This window comes from Somniosus microcephalus, unplaced genomic scaffold, assembly GCF_052327205.1.
Source record: "Somniosus microcephalus isolate GS21.2 unplaced genomic scaffold, FLI_Smic_1.0 unresolved_chr1, whole genome shotgun sequence".
Lineage (NCBI taxonomy): Eukaryota > Metazoa > Chordata > Chondrichthyes > Squaliformes > Somniosidae > Somniosus > Somniosus microcephalus.
In genome coordinates, this window is record NW_028225179.1 from 159,266,252 (window position 1) to 159,283,853 (window position 17,602).

The 17,602-nt window shown below is 48.4% G+C and overlaps 1 protein-coding gene and 1 long non-coding RNA gene across 2 annotated transcripts in view; one reads left to right on the forward strand and one right to left on the reverse strand.

The window, feature by feature from the left end:
* LOC147096370 (uncharacterized) overlaps positions 1–2,388 on the reverse strand; it is a 24,079-nt gene extending 21,691 nt beyond the window's left edge. The window contains exon 1 of the long non-coding RNA XR_015074587.1: positions 2,360–2,388. This is a non-coding gene — a long non-coding RNA (uncharacterized LOC147096370). The remainder of the gene's footprint in view (positions 1–2,359) is intronic.
* Positions 1–17,602, forward strand: part of LOC147096368 (zinc-binding protein A33-like) — a 766,539-nt gene that overhangs the window by 42,980 nt on the left and 705,957 nt on the right. The gene's annotated exons all lie outside the window — the stretch shown is intronic.

Consider the following 17,602-nt stretch of genomic DNA (forward strand, 5'->3'; position numbering starts at 1 on the left):
AGGAGGAGGGGGGTGGGGAGGGACTGGGGTGAGGAGGAGGGGGAGGGACTGGTGTGAGGAGGAGGGGGAGGGACTGGTGTGAGGAGGAGGGAGAGGGACTGGGGTGAGGAGGAGGGGGAGGGACTGGGGTGAGGAGGAGGGGGAGGGACTGGGGTGAGGAGGAGGGGGAGGGACTGGGGTGAGGAGGAGGGGGAGGGACTGGGGTGAGGAGGAGGGGGAGGGACTGGGGTGAGGAGGAGGGGGAGGGACTTGGGTGAGGAGGAGGGGGAGGGACTGGGGTGAGGAGGAGGGGGAGGGACTGGGGTGAGGAGGAGTTGGAGGGCCTGGGGTGAGGAGGAGGGGGAGGGACTGGGGTGAGGAGGAGGGGGAGGGACTGGGGTGAGGAGGAGGGGGAGGGACTGGAATGAGGAGGAGGGGGAGGGACTGGGGTGAGGAGGAGGGGGAGGGACTGGGGTGAGGAGGAGGGGGAGGGACTGGGGTGAGGAGGAGGGGGAGGGACTGGGGTGAGGGGGAGTGACTGGGGTGAGGAGGTGAGGATGCTGCCCACTGAGCCACGGCTGACACAACATGCAGGACACCACAAAAGCAGTTCTGCTGACTCTCTCTCCCGGGGCTTTCGCTGTGTGATTTTAGCAGAGGCACGAGACCTGCAGTTTTGACCTTCTCTTGGAGATTTGGACTGTTTGCCTGTGAGATCGGCCGAGAGTGAGGTGGTTTTGTTCACAAATAAACCCATTCTACAGGGAGTGTGGATGTGATGGAAAGTTTAAATGTGATATTCTCTTGCCCTTCTGATACTCTCCTATATAATTGGCCTGTTTTTTTTTTTAAATTTCATTTGTCTGGCAACGTCAGATTAATGGAAATATCCAGGCACTTTGTCCAGGTTTGTTTTGAACTAACCGTTTACCAGAGGGAATATATTCTGCGTGTCTGCTGTGTTGAAGCCATGGCTCTTGTGCATAATATTGGTGCAGACTTGCTTCTGAGTTGCGAATCTACTAGATGGGAAAATAAGAACATAACATAAGAATTAGGAGCAGGAGTCGGCCATACGGCCCTTGGAGCCTGCTCCGCCATTCAATAAGATCATGGCTGATCTTCAACCTCAACTCCACTTTCCCGCTCAATCCCCATATCTCTCGATTCCCCCAGAGTCCAAAAATCTCTCGCTCTCTGTCTTGAATATACTCAATGACTGAGCATCCACAGCCCTCTGGGGGAGAGAATTCCAAAGATTCACAACCCTCTGAGAGACGAAAGTCCTCATCTCAGTCTTAAATGGCCGACCCCTTATCCTGAGACTGTGACCCCTAGTTCTAGACTCTCCAGCCAGGGGAAACAACCTCTCAGCATCGACCCTGTCAATCCCCCTCAGAGTCTTGTATGTTTCAGTGAGCTCACCTCTCATTCTTCTAAACTCCAGAGAGTATAGGCCCAATCTATGGAGGAGGAGGGGAGATGGAGGAGGAGGGGAGATGGGAGAGGAGGGATCGGGGGGTGAGGAGTTTGAATGCGGGGTGAGGAGGAGGGGGATGGGATGAGGCGGAGGAGGGGTAATGGGGCTGATGAGGGGGATCAGGAGTGTGGGGTTGAGGATGGGGGGTTGAGGAGATTGGGGTGGTGGGGATTGGGGGAAGGAGGAGTGAAGTCTCTCAAATCTTGTAATTCAGTATTTTTAAGTCTTTCTGCCTCTGACTTACCCGCGTGTTATTTCTGTTGCTGTCTGCTGGTCAGTAACTTCTGCAATGAGGCCATTGTTTCCTTTGGGGAATTGACGCTGTGTTTTATAAGTTAGGACAAGGGCTCTCTGTGTGTGGGCAGGGGGACGGGGGAGGGTGGTGTGCCAGTGTTTACAGGGGCTCCCTGGGTGTGTCACAGGGGGTCCTCAGCAGGGAATAGTTTGGAAGCCTCTCCTGTTGGTAGCCTGACAGTTTCTAGCAGAGGGCCGGCCTTGCTGCAATAATGGGGTGTATTAATCCTGTAGAAAGACACACTTGCATTTATATAGTGCCTTTCACGAGCTCAGGATGTCCCAAAGTGCTTTACAGCCAATGAAGTACTTTTGAAGTGTAGTCACTGTTGTAATGTAGGAAACGCGGCAGCCAGTCTGCGCACAGCAAGCTCCCACAAACAACAATGTGACAATGACCAGCTCATCTGTTTTAGTGATGTTGGTTGAGGGATAAATATTGGCCCAGGACACCGGGGAGAACTCCCCTGCTCTTCTTCCAAATAGGAAACTTCGAGTTGCCTGACTTTGCATTTTATTTAAATTTCAGGATATCTTGTGAGCTGGAGGAGGCCGGGAATCTTATTGTGAATCTGTAATGTTGTTGAAGTATAGAAAGCTCAGTACCTGTGTTTATAGTTCAGCTGATGCTGCATGTCTTAACTCAGTGTGTCCTGGCTCAGTGTGATTGGGACAGTCAGGCCACTTACTGTGTTGATGCAAAGCAGTTTGAGATTGATGGCGAGGGGAGATCTGCAGAATAACTCTGAAGATCAATAGTTTCCATTGACCGTGGGCCAGGAGAGAGTTTGACTCCACTTCAGCTTTGCACCAGCTGCAACCATTGTGAAGTGAAGTTAAAGTCGGTCCCCCTAAGAATTTTTTAAAAAGATTCACATTTAATCCTTCTAATCTGACTCTATTGTCAGCACCTAGAATCCTAGAAGCTCACAGCACAGAAGGAGGCCATTCGGCCCATCGTGCCTGTGCTGGCTCTTTGAAAGAGCGATCCCATTAGTCTCACTCCCCTGCTCTCTCCCCAGAGCCCTGGGATTGTCTCCTACTCAACTATTTCTCCAATTCCCTTTTGAAAGTTACCATTGAATCTGCTTCCACTGCCCTTTCAGGCAGTGCATTCCAGATCACCATAACTCACTGCGTAAACATTTTTTCCCTCATTTCTCCCCTGGATTTTTTGCCAATTATTTTCAGACCTCACTGACTTTCAATTCCAGGAGAAAATGAACACAATCCTACATTCTTTGAAGCAGAAGAAAACCTCTTTTTAAAATTTAGAATTTAAGCAGCAAGAGAGCATCTGTGAAATGAAGGTGAATTCTCAGTGGGCCGTTGTGGGCTGCACCTGTACGGGTAGCGTGTGATGCACCCCATTCCTGGATAACAGAACTCTATCCCTGTGCATATTCAGCAGCGTGGCTCAGCGTTTATTAAGCATGGTGATCAATGTGCTTGTGACCTGCGATGGTTTTGCTTCCTTCTTGAACAAACTCTCTTTGTTTTCACAGGAACAGTCGAATCAATTGCAGAACCTCATCGACTCTGAATTGTCTAAATCGCGCTGTATTTTGGACGAGAGAGAATGGAACTTGGTCGAAGGACTGAATGAGGAAAAGGAGGATATTTTATTCAGAATGGAGACAAATCTGCAAGAAATCAGAGACAATTCACAAGAAGCCTTTCTTGTATATAAATGACCTGGACTTGGGTATAGAATGTACAATTTCGAAGGTTGTGGATGATACAAAATTTGGTAACATCGTAAATAGTGAGGAGGATAGTGGCAGACTTCAGGAGGATATAGACAGACTGCTGAAATTGGCAGATGCAATTTCAGTGTGAAGTGATGCACTTCAGGATGAACAACACGGAGAGGCAGTATAATCTAAATGGTCCTATTTTGAGGGGTTGCAAGAGCAGAAGGACCTGGGGTGCCTATTCTGCCCTCGCAACGCGATCCTATGCAGAGCTAGACAGATAGCGAACAACTTGATATCTTCCAATAAAATCACAAGGCTTGACTTTTCTTGTAATGCTTTACTGAAAGATTCTTATTATTGTAAAACTGAAATACAACACAGAAATGGAAGCACACATTAGTATACAAGTGCATAACTGATATGTATACACAAATTTAGGTACGCCTGAGCAACACAGTACATTTAGTAAACTGGGAGGCATTCTCTTTAAATTAGCCCTGTACATAGTGTATCAAAATACAGCTACTAGTTAATCAGCTAGACAGAGAAAAGTTACAACTAAACATTTTCTACAACATACAGTGCACATTAATCATCTATAGCATTCTAGAATACTTACAGACAAACAATTTCCAAGACTCAAGCGTGGGGACAACACAACTGCTCGGAGCCTGTGCTGCTGTAGGAGCACCGTGGTGTAGGTCTGTGTCCCAGCGAGGACTCCACGAGGACTACGTAGCAGTCCTGTGGGGAGCGTGATGACCTCATCACGCTCGGTCGCGTTGTCCGCGCTTGGGGCGTCACGTGATGCGCGTGGTCGCGTTTGTGGCCGTGGAGGCCGAAGTCGGGAGCGGGAGCTGGTGGCCAGGCTGAGCCGGTGCTTGCCGCGGGAGCGGAAGATCGCGTCGCACCTGGCGGCTGGTAGATGCGGCCGAAGACGCTAGGCCGGGCTGTGCCGGCGGCCTTTCTGGAAGGCCGAGTCGGGCCGCAGCCGCCTCACTCACGTCACGTCGTACGTGCCGTGATGTCAGCACGCTACGTCGTACGTGACGTGACGTCAGCACGCTAAGGCGCGTCTTAAAGGGGCAATGGCCCTAAAAGGTAAGTTAAAGGGGCAACGGCCCCAACAGGTAGGTTATACATATATAAGTAAGTTAAATACATACAGTGAGGTTAAGTTAGAGGGAGAGGCAGCACAGTGCCTGTTCACAAATCTTTGAAGGTGGCGGGACAAGTTGATGAGGCAGTCAAGAAAGCTCGTGGGATACTTGGCTTTGAATTCAAAAAGAAGGAAGTGGTGCTAAAGCTTTTCAAATCACTGGTTAGGCCTCAGCTGGAGAATTGTTCAATTCTGGGCACCACACTTTAGGAAAGATGTCAAGGCCTTGGAGATGGTACAAAGGAGGTTCACCAGGATGATACCAGGGATCAGATACTTCAGTTATGTGGAGAGATTGGAGAAGCTGGAATTGTTCAAATTAGAGCAGAGCAGAGCAGAGAAGGTTAAGGGAAGACCTAATTGAGGTTTTCACAATTATGTGCAGTTTTGATGAGCAAATAAGGAAAAAAACTGTTTCCTCTGGCGAGAGGTCATAGATTTAAAATAACTGGCAAAAGAACTAGAGGTGAAATGAGGAGAAATGTTTACAGACGGAGGGTTGTTAAGATCTGGGACACACGACCTGACAGGCTGGAGGAAGCAGATTCCATAGGAACTTTCAAAAGGCAATGGGACATGTACTTGAAGAGGACTCATTTTCAGGGTTATGGGGAAAAGCTGGGGGGTGGGAATAAATTGGACAGCTCTTTCAAAGAGCCGGCACAGGCATAACGGGCCAAATGGCCTCCTCCTGTGCTGTAAGGTTCTATGATTCTAAGCTCAGCAAAGGTTACCGTACATAGAGATGGGATTGAATAAGCAGGACGCACTCACCTTGCTCACGGTAACACAGTTACTTTGGTCTCTTAAACTCCTCTCTCGTTGCATTTAAGTTTTTAAAAATTCCTTCCATGGCTGCTGCTCTTGGGCATTTCTCAATCCCAGATTATGTGAAACTGGCTCATTCTATGGCCACTGCTCCAAAGTCTCCTCAGTCACTAACCATCATCAAGTCAAAATGAGCATTGCCTCTCGTGGCTTTGCTAATGCAATGGGCCGTGAAGCAGTCATGCATTATATTTATCACACTAGATTCAGAACCACTTTGGTATCCACTTGGTTGGTTGAAGGAGACATTAACATAACCTGCTTTCCCATTCCCTTCTCATCTCTTCACAGAGTAAAATGCCTGCCGCCTTATTCTGATCTGACGGTGTGTAGTTAATGGTGTAACTTTGCACTACCCACGGGATGAACATCTTTAATCTCCTGGGTGTCTTTGACATCCAGGGCCACATCACATCCTTCCTGTCTACTATCCCCGAATACTTAATTCTTTATTTTTTATTCATTCACAGAACGGGTTGTGGAAATCTGAAACTTTCTCCCTCAAAAGACTGTGGATGCCAGGATCAAACAAGTCAAAAAATTCCAAGACTGAGACGGGTAGATTTCTGTTGGTTAAGGGCATCGAGGGATATGGAGCAAAGGCGGGTAAATGCAGTTGAGGTACAGATCAGCCATGATCGAACTGAATGGTGGAACAGGCTCGAAGGGCTGAATGGCCTCCTCCTGTTCCTGTGCACCATCCTCTGCAGTCAGCCATGTTTATAATATTCCCACAACACTGTAGTTGCCGAGTGCTACAGTCGCCTCGTGTTTCAGAATTGCTGATTCCTAATACATTCAGCATTCCCGTCTATACAGCTTACTGTAGATGTTCCCATCTTTTGGCCCCTAGTTTACCCTTGTTAATGTTACCTGGTTCTTGTATATCACCCACCTGCTGTCTAGATTCCACTCTTTAATCAATGTCATGTGGGATCACATTTCCTCCTGGCCTTCTCCCTCCTATCCAATGGAAATGCTTCTTGCAGCTACTTCAACGTTCCTGACCAGTTCCATTGTTTTTATTTGGCCATCTCGCTCCCTTTGTTATCACAAGGAGAACGCCATTTACTTTTCAAAGTGTGATGAAATATTCCATTCATCACTGCCTGTGACTGTGGTTGGTTTCAGTTTCATTTCCCTTACCTCTGTTCCGTTTCCTCACCATTGTATTGTACTATGTGTAGGGCTCCGCCCATACCTGGCCCATTGTATTGTACTATGTGTAGGGCTCCGCCCATACCTGGCCCCTATGTAAGCTGGCCCAGCCTGCAGCACATCCAGTACGGCAGAGCTCTGGATGGAAGATACCTCTCTCCTGTGTGTTACCTTCTAAGTCAATAAAAGCCTTGTTTTGTTTCGCTAACATCGAGTCTCGGATTTATTGAGGCACATCAATTTTATTGACTTAATTTTCAACACAATGGCTCAACTCCTGAAACCCGAACGTTTGGATTTGGACCAGCATGCTTCGGACGCATCGGCACGCTTCGGACACTGGTTTATGTGTATGGAATTCTTCCTGGACAATTCCGCAGCCGTCAAAGGCGCTACGGACGCTGCGAGTATGAAACTCGGAATTCTGCGGAATTGGGTAAGCCACCGGGTTTACCCCCTCATCCAAGACGCCGACATGTACCCGGCCGCCTGCGACATCTTAAAGGCGCATTACCAGCAGCCTACGAATGAGGTGTATGCTAGGCATCTGCTCGCTACTCGCGCACAGCGACCTGGGGAATCGGTGGAGGAGTTCCTAGGCACCCTGAAAACGCTTGGCAAAGACTGCAAGTGCCAAGATGTAAAAGCCGCAGTGTACACTGACGAGCTTGTTCGCGATGCCTTTATCACAGGCCTCAGCTCCACTTACATCCGGCAGAGACTGCTGGAAAAAACGGGATTGGACCTGAAACAGGCTGCGGACACAGCGCGATCCCTGGATGTGGCCCAGAAAAACTCGGACGCCTACTCTTCAGCCCGCGCCGTCCACGCCGCCACGTGCGCACCGAGGGCGCCGCCATCTTGGAAGGCATCTTCCCCGCCCGGCAGCCCGACACCGTCGGGGCCCCGCTCTCCCCCCAGAAGCCCTACGACAGCTGTGACGCGTCGGGGACCCAACTGCTACCTCTGCGGGCAGCCGAAGCACACCAGAAACCTGTGCCTGGCGAAAGGCACCACCTGCTTTAAGTGCGGTAAGAAGGGGCACTTCGGGAAGGTGTGCAGAGGGAACCCCGCCGGAAAACCCGCCACCGCCGCGTGTGTGCCGTGGGAGCGGCCATCTTGGACGCCATCTTGCCCGACCTCGTGGGGTCCGCCATCTTATGAGCAGACAGCATGGACGCCATCTTGTCTCGATCAGGGCCCTACAGTGGCATCGGTCACAGTGGACCAGACCAGGCCGCACCCGCTATCCAAATCAATGGTGGACATCGAGGTAAACGGGTGCGGGGTTAAATGTTTAATTGACAGTGGAAGCACGGAGAGTTTTATCCACCCTGAACTGGCACAACAACTCTCCCTAAAGGTGGTCCCTACTCGGGGTACCATCTCTATGGCTGATAGAACCCAGACATCGACCATCATGGGTTACTGCACGGTACAATTGTCCGTTAACGGAACTGTATACGATAATTTTAAAGTATTAATCATGAAGAATCTATGTGCGAGCGTGATCTTGGGCCTAGATTTCCAGTGCAACCACCAAAGCATCACGCTCAAGTACGGTGGGTCCCAGCCGCCCCTCACAGTGTGCGGTCTGGCTACCCTGAAGGTAAAGCCGCCTTCGCTATTCGCGAACCTTACCCCTAACTGCCGGCCAATAGCGACCAAAAGCAGGAGGTACAGCTGGGAGGACAGGCGGTTTATCGCGACCGAGGTAGACAGGCTCCTGAAAGAGCGCATTATTGAACGCAGCAACAGCCCGTGGCACGCCCAAGTGGTAGTGGTAAGGGGTAGCGAGAAGAAACGGATGGTGATCGACTATAGCCAAACGATCAACAGGTACACCCAACTAGACGCCTACCCGCTACCCCGCATATCAGAAATGGTGAACCAAATCGCCCAATACCGGGTGTTCTCCACCATCGACCTCAAGTCAGCGTACCACCAGCTCCCTATCAGACCAGAGGACCGCCCGTACACCGCCTTCGAGGCGAACGGACGCCTCTACCAATTCCTCAGAGTCCCCTTTGGGGTGACGAATGGGGTCTCGGTCTTCCAGAGGGAGATGGATCGCATGGTCGATGACCACCACTTGCAGGCAACCTTCCCCTACCTCGACAACGTCACCATCTGCGGTCACAACCAGCAGGATCACGACTCGAACATCGAGAGGTTCCTGAAAACCACACAAAAACTCAACCTCACCTACAACGAGGACAAGTGCATTTTCAACACCACGCGCCTCTGCATACTAGGCAGCGTGGTGGAGAATGGGGAAATCGGACCAGACCCCGACCGATTGCGCCCCCTACGGGAGCTGCCCCTGCCCAACACTCCCAAAGCCCTGAAAAGGTGCCTGGGGTTATTTTCTTCTTATTCCCAATGGGTCCCCAACTACTCCGACAAAGCCCGCCCCCTCTTGAAAGCATCCTCTTTTCCGCTCTCTGCTGAGGCCCACGCCGCCTTCAAAAGCATTAAGCAGGATATTGAGCGGGCCACGCTACAGGCAGTGGATGAGAACACTCCCTTTCAAGTGGAAAGTGATGCGTCTGACTTTGCCTTGGCGGCCACCCTCAGCCAGGCGGGGCGGCCCGTAGCTTTCTTCTCGAGGACCCTCCAAGGGCCCGAGATCAGACACTCCTCCGTGGAAAAGGAGGCCCAAGCCATCGTGGAGGCAGTGCGCCACTGGCGCCACTACCTAGCCGGCAAACACTTCACCCTACTTACCGACCAGCGGTCGGTAGCATTTATGTTCAATAATAAACAGAGGGGGAAGATCAAAAACGATAAGATTCTTAGGTGGCGGATCGAGCTCTCCACCTTCGAGTATGACATCATTTACCGGCCAGGGGCCCTTAACGAATCCCCTGACGCCCTCTCACGAGGGATGTGTGCCAGCGCCACCGGGGATCGGCTACAGACCCTCCACAACGACCTCTGCCACCCAGGGGTCACGCGGCTGTTCCACTTCATAAAGTCCCGCAACTTACCCTACTCGATTGAGGAAGTTCGGTCTCTGACCAGGAACTGCCGCACTTGCGCTGAGTGCAAGCCTCGGTTCTACCGCCCAGATAGAGCCCACTTAATCAAAGCTACACGGCCCTTTGAGCGGCTCAGCTTAGATTTCAAGGGCCCCCTCCCATCCGTCGACCGCAATGTTTACTTCCTGAACATTGTGGATGAATACTCCCGGTTCCCATTCGCCTTCCCCTGCCCAGACATGACCAGCGCCATGGTCATTAAATGCCTCAACAGCCTGTTCTGCCTGTTCAGTATGCCGAGCTACATCCATACGGATAGGGGGGCGTCCTTCATGAGTGAAGAGCTACGCCAGCACATGCTGTCCAGGGGGATCGCCACGAGCCGTACCACCAGCTACAACCCCCGGGGTAACGGTCAAGTGGAGCGAGAGAATGGGACAGTATGGAAAGCAGTCACTCTAGCTCTAAGGACCAAGGGCCTCCCTATCTCCCGCTGGCAGGAAGTCCTCCCAGATGTGCTCCATTCGATACGGTCGCTATTGTGTACTGCCACTAATGCCACGCCTCATGAACAAATGTTTGTTTTTCCCCGGAAATCCACCTCAGGCGTATCCATGCCGTCATAGCTCTCCACCCCAGGTCCGGTATTCGTGCGAAGGCATGTGAGGGGCCACAAGACGGACCCTCTCGTGGAGCCAGTGCACCTACTCCACGCCAACCCCCAATACGCGTATGTCCGGCACGCCGACGGAAGGGAGGACACCGTGTCCATAAAAGACGTCGCCCCAGCCGGTAACGACAACAACCACGGCAATAGCGGCAACGACGATCACAGCAACTCTTACCCACCCACTACTCTTTCATCACCCCCGGAAGAACATCGACCAACGGCACCCCCACCAACTACCCCTTCAACAACCCTGGCGGCACCCCCGGCAGAGACCCAGGAGGCCACCGGGGACACCCAGCCGACACCTGCGGCACCACAACAGCCACGTCGGTCGCAGAGGACTATCAAACCCCCGAACAAACTAAATCTATAGAAGGGGTGAATGTGATGAAATATTCCATTCATCACTGCCTGTGACTGTGGTTGGTTTCGTTTTCATTTCCCTTACCTCTGTTCCGTTTCCTCACCATTGTATTGTACTATGTGTAGGGCTCCGCCCATACCTGGCCCCTATGTAAGCTGGCCCAGCCTGCAGCTCATCCAGTACGGCAAAGCTCTGGATGGAAGATACCTCTCCCCTGTGTGTTACCTTCTAAGTCAATAAAAGCCTTGTTTTGTTTCGCTAACATCGAGTCTCGGATTTATTGAGGCACATCACAAAGTCCCAGTATTATTTTTGCAGCAGATTGACAGACAGTTAGTCATATTTGCAATTTTCTTTGCAAACATCTTTTTCACCATAAACAGGAAGTATAACAAAGGAAATTGCCTTGATTTTCTAGGCCATCCTTACATGGGAGGTTTCAGAGCCCTTACATGATTTCTTACATTGTCATTTAGCCCTTCCTGCTCCTCCAGTACCTTTTGTCATTTATCTTCAATGTGCACAGACCTATCTCTAGGTAACCAACTCATCATCATTACCACACTCATCACTACCCACCTCCCTACAGCCAGAATCTCCCTGCACCTCACCAACTGCATCTTTGTCCTAACCATGTCCTCTGGCTTCTGAACTACTTCTTCCTCCATGACTTGGTCTTCTGCATTAGGAGTTAGTGCTTGATTTAATTGAATGGTGGAACAGGCTCGAGGGGCTGAATGGCCGACTCCTCCTCCTATGTTCCTGTATCTGCACATTGTTGTGTCTTTCTCAGTCTCTTTACAAGCGTTCTTCCTGTCATCAGTGCATCCTCTATTATCTTGTGTGCTCGGTTTCCTCCAGCACTTATTTCTATTTCTTGCTGACCCTGTACCTGTTTGCAAAAATCCCAGTCACAGCTCCGCAGTGACTCGCCCGTAATATTGAGTACCAGCCCATCCACTTCACTAAACTCTGACTCAATTAGTCCAATACTATCCACCCGCCTTTGCTAATTAGCTTTACAATCGTTTCCTTCCATTAGTTCTCGTCCGCTCCTCTCAAAGGCCCAAAGCTTTTCCTTCAGGTTTTTGGCAGCTGAGATCAGCGAGTTGCTCCACACTTTACTATTGACTCTCAAGCTCTTTCATGCTGCAAAGTCCAGCCTTGTTTAGTTTGTTTGAGCTCTGCCAGTGGTCTGCTGTGTGTCAACATTTGTGTTTCTGTCTATTTCAGGAGAGTACGCCCAAGGAGCAGAGGTACGACACGCTCTCCAAAAATAACTGAACAACATTATAAAGTAGGATATTGTAGAGCTTGTTTTATTTTCTGCTGTTAAATGTTTCATATTTACATTATTAGTGAAGACGACTATCAGCCAATGATAGCGGAAGGCAGCCTGTCTCTGGGAGCATTTAAAGGACCCACCCAGTATAGAGTGTGGAGACCTGTAATGGACATTCTCAGCCCTGGTACGGAGGGCCTTTCCTGTTTTCTTACTTAACCTGTAAAATCCTCAATAAGTGTGCTCATCTTAAGAATACCCGACAAGAGTACAAGAATGTAAATATTATTCATACTGACTTCAAATAAGAAAATAAATGAAATTGAAGTATGTAATGTCTGATTCATGAATTACATAATGCAACTATCAAATAATTTTTTTAAAAGCAATTGACCAATTTATTCAATTTATTAGTAAGAAACGCTGATCTAAATCATTAACCTGTCACAGTGGGTTGTTTCATGGCTTAAAACTGAAAAATAATGCACAAGGATATTCACAACTGATTTGGTCAAATCACTTTCGATCACCACCTGACTCCCCAAAGCCTTTCCACCACCTACAAGGCACAAGTCAGGAGTGTGATGGAATACTCTCCACTTGCCTGGATGAGTGCAGCTCCAACAACACTCAAGAAGCTCGACACCATCCAGCACAAAGCAGCCCACTTGATTGGCACCCCACCCACCACCTTAAACATTCACTCCCTCCACCACCGGCGCACCGTGACTGCAGTGTGTACCATCTACTAATTAATTAAGAAATAAAACAAGGTTAGAGATGGCAGGGCAGGTGGTGTGTCATAACTGCAGCATGTGGGAGTTTGTGGAGAGTTTCGCGATCCCGAGCAACCACATCTGCAGTCAGTGTCTGCAACTCGAGGAACTTCGGCTCAGAATTGTTGAGCTGGAGTACGAGCTGCAGACATTGCGATGCATCAGGGAGGGGGAGAGTTACCTGGACACTTTGTTCCAGGAGGCAGTCACACCCTTTAGGTTAAGTAGTACTTTAGATTCGTCAGTGGTCAGGGACAGGAGGGTGTGACTGTGAGTCAGGAAGGTAGGGGGACCCAGGTGGTAGTGATGGAGGAGCCTCAGCCCTGGACCTTATCCAACAGATACGAGGTACTTTCTACCTGTATGGATGAGGAAGAGGACTGCAGGGAGGATGGGGAAGCTGACCATGGCACTGTGGTACAGGGGGCCATCTAAGAGGGGGGAGAATGAAGGAATGTGGTAGTAGTAGGGGACAGTATAGTCAGGGGGATAGATACTGTTCTCTGCAGATGTGAAAGAGAGTCCCGAAGGCTGTGTTGCCTGCCCGGTGCCAGGGTTAAGGATATCTCCTCATGGCTGGAAAAGAACTTGGAGCGGGAGGGGGAGGATCCAGTTGTCGTTGTCCATGTAGGAACCAATGACATAGGTAGAACTGAGAATGAGGTTCTGCTGAGGGAGTTTGAAGAGCTAGGGTCTAAATTAATAAGCAGAACCACAAGGGTAATAATCTCTGGATTACTACCTGAGCCACGCGCAAATTGGCATAGGGTCAAGCAGATCAGAGAGTTAAATGCATGGCTGAAAGCGTGGTGTGGGAAAAAGAGGTTTCAATTCATGGGCCCTGGCACCAGTACTGGGGAAAGTGGGAGCTGTTCTGTCGGGACAGGCTCCACTTAAACCGGGCTGACACCAGCGTCCTGGCGAATCGAATAACTAGGGCTGTAGATGGGGCTTTAAACTAAAAAAGGGAGGTGTTCAGGTGAGAGGAAATTAAGAAATCTAACGAGAAAGGTCGAGGCCATAGAGCAGTGTAGCAATTTGGGTAAAAATAAGCAGTGTGACAGGAAGGGACAGAGTTTAATGGTAGCAGTGCAGCAGAGAATTAGGAATAATGGTCAAAAAATTAAATTAAAGGTTCTTTATCTCAATGCATGAAGCATTCGTAACAAGATAGATGAAGTAGTGGCACAAATACATGGATTAATTAAGGATAGTCAGCACGGATTTGTTAAGGGAAGGTCGTGTCTGACAAACTTGATTGAATTTTTGAGGAGGTCACAAGGAGGGTAAATGAGGGTAGTGCATTTTATATAGTGTATATGGACTTTAGCAAGGCTTTTGATAAGGTTCCACATGGCAGACTGGTCACGAAGTTAAAAACACATGGGATCCAGGGCAAAGTGTCAAGTTGGATTCAAAACTGTCTCGGAGACAGGAAGCAGAGGGTAATGGTTGATGGGTGTTTTTGTGACTGGAAGGCTGTTTCCAGTGGGGTTTCGCAGGGCTCAGTACTAAGTCCTTTGCTTTTTGTGGTATATATCAACGATCTAGACTTGAATATAGGGTGTATGATTAAGAAGTTTGCAGATTATGCTAAAATCGGCTGTGTGGTTAATACTGAAGAAGGAAGCTGTAGACAGCAGGAAGATATCAATAAATTGGTCAGGTGGGCAGAACAGTGGCAAATTGAATTCAATCTGGAGAAGTGTGAGGTAATGTATTTGGGGAGGGCTAACAAGGAAAGGGAATACACATTAAATGGTAGGACACTGAGTAGTGTAGAGGAACAAAGGGACCTTGGAGTGCATGTCCATAGGCCCCTGAAGGTAGCAGGCCAGGTAGATAAGGTGGTTAAGAAGGCATACGGAATGCTTGCCTTTATTAGCCATGGCATAGAATACAAGAGCAGGGGGGTTATGCTTCAACTGTATAAAACACTAGTTAGGCCTCAGCTAGAGTACTGCGTGCAGTTCTGGTCACCACATTACAGGAAGGATGTGATTGCACTAGAGAGGGTATAGAGGAGATTTACAAGGATGTTGCTGGGAGTAGAGAATCTTAGCTCTGAGGAAAGACTGGATAGGCTGGGTCTGTTTTCCTTGGCACAGAGGAGGCTGGGGGGAGACCGTTTTGAGGTGTATAAAATTATGAGGGGCCTAGATAAAGTGGATAGAAAGAACCTATTTCCCTCAGCAGAGGGGTCAAAAACCAGGGGGCACAGATTTAAAGTAATTGGTGGAAGGTTTAGAGGAGATTTGAGGGAAAATTTCTTCACCCAGAGGGTTGTGGGGGTCTGGAACTCGCTGCCTGAAAGGGTGGTAGAGGCAGAAACCCTAACCACATTTAAAAAGTACTTGGATGTGCACTTGGGATGCTCTAACCTGCAGGGCTACGGACCAAGAGCTGGGAAGTGGGATTAGGCTGGATAGCTCTTTGTTGGCCGGCGCGGACACGATGGGCCGAAATGGCCTCCTTCCGTGCTGTAACTTTCAATGATTCTATGAAATAGAGATAAATGGGTTTGGTCTAATAGCCATTACAGAGACATGGTTGCAAGTTGGCCAAGGGTGGGAACTAAATGTTCCAGGGTACTTGATGTTTCAAAAAGACAGGCAGAATGGAAAAGGAGGGGGGAGTAGCCCTGATAATGGATGACATGAGGACAGTAGCGAGAAAGGATCTCGGCTCGGAAGATCAGGAAGTAGAATCAGTATGGGTGGAGATAAAGAATAACCAGGGGCACAAAAACTCCACGGGAAAAGTGATCCAAACGTGGCTAACTAAAGAAGTTAAGGATAGCATTAGATTGAAAGAAGAAGCTTATAATGTTGCAAAGAATAATAGCCTGAGGGTTGGGAGAGTTTCAGAAACCAGCAAAAGTTGACCAAAAAATTGAAGAAAGGGAAAAAAAATAGAATATGAGCGAAAACTAGCAAGAAATATAAACGCAGATTGTAAGAGTTTCTACAAGTATGTAAAAAGGAAAAGAGTAGCAAAAGGAAATGTTGGCCCCTTAGAGGCTGAGACGGGAAAAATTATTATGGGGAATAAGGAATAGGCAGAAACGTTAAACAAATATTTTGTATCTGTTTTCACAGTACATGACACAAAAAGCACACCAAAAATGGTGGGGAACCAAGGGACTAATGAGGGTGAGGAACTTAGCGTAATTAATATAAGAAAAAGTACTAGAGAAACTTATGGGACTACAAGCCGACCAATCCCCTGGACCGGACGGCCTACGTCATAGGGTTCTAAAAGAGGTGGCTGAAGAGATAGTGGATGGATTGGTTTTGATCTTGCAAAATTCCCTAGATTCTGGAGAGGTCCCAGCGGATTGGAAGGTCACAAATGTCACACCGCTATTCAAGAAAGGAGGGAGAGAAAAAACAGGGAACTACAGGCCGGTTAGCCTGACATCAGTCGTCGGGAACATGCTAGAATCCATTGTTAAAGAAGTTGTATCAAGTCACTTAGAAAATCATAACATGATTCGGCAGAATCAACATGGTTTTATGAAAGGGAAATCATGTTTGACAAATTTATTAAGAGCTTTTTGAGGATGTAACTAGCAGGATAGATAAAGGGGAACCAGTGGATGTAGTATATTTGGATTTCCAAAAGTCATTCGATAAAGTGCCACATAAAAGATTATTACACAAGATTAGGGCTCATGGGGTTGGGGGTAATTTAGTAGCAGGGATAGAGGATTGGTTAACGGACAGAAAACAGAGTAGGGATAAACTGATCTTTTTCAGGTTGGCAGGCTGTAACTAGTGGGGTGCCGCAAGGATCAGTGTTGGGGCCTCAGCTATTTACAATCTATATTAATGACCTAGATGAAGGGACCGAGTGTAATATATCCAAGTTTGCTGATGATACAAAGCTTGGTGGGGCAGTAAGATATGATGAGAACACAGAGGCTGCAACGGGATATAGATAGTGAAGTGGAGTATTTGAAATAAACACTCGACACCAGGTCTGCGTTTGAAGATTCAATCAGTCTTTATTCGCACTGGTGGGGAGACAACCTGCTATCTGTCTAGCCAGGCTTCTCTCCGCTGATACAAAGTTTTAAGCAGTCTTTTATACAACATAGAGCAGAACTTACATCAACGCCGCCTACAATCACGTGACATTAAGGTACCGCCTTCATTACCGGAAAAGCATATGATAGTTATCACCGCAAGCTGTGATTGTAACTATGACCTTTGCTCATGCCACGCGGGGTCTCACCAACATTGTACTTCCAACTCATTGTCCTACTTTCCTGCCAGAGCAGAACTTACATCCTCTGAACCTCTTATGGTTCAACGTCCGGCTATTTGCAATTGTCTCCAAGTGACACAGCTTGCTGTCGTTAATCATTCTAATACTACTGCAAAGTCAACATGTTATTCTTTAGCATTATATTGACTGCCAGTTAAGCAACTTAGAACAGCTTACTGCTGCAAAATGCTTACTTCTGCAGAAAGGCTTATTAGCTCATTCGGTTCCTGAGACCCATTCTTAACCCTTTAATTACAGCAGAGCTTGAAAGCCCCACTTCAATAGACTAAGTGAGTGGGCAGTAGGGTGGCAGATGGAGTATAATGTAGGGAAATGTGAGGTTATTTACTTTGGTAGGAAGAATAGAAAAACAGAATATTTTTTAAATGGTGAGAAACTTTCAAATGTTGGTGTTCAGAGAGATTTGGGTGTCCTCGGGCAAGAATCACAGAAAGCTAGCAAGCAATAAGGAAGGCAAATGACATGTTGGCCTTTATCGCAAGGGGTATAAGAGTAAGGAAGTCTTGCTACAATTGTACAGGGCCTTGGTGAGACCACACCTGGAGTACTGTGCACAGTTCTGGTCTCCTTATCTAAGGAAGGATATACTTGCCTTGGAGGCGGTGCAACAAAGGTTCACTAGATTGATTCCTGGGATGAGAGGG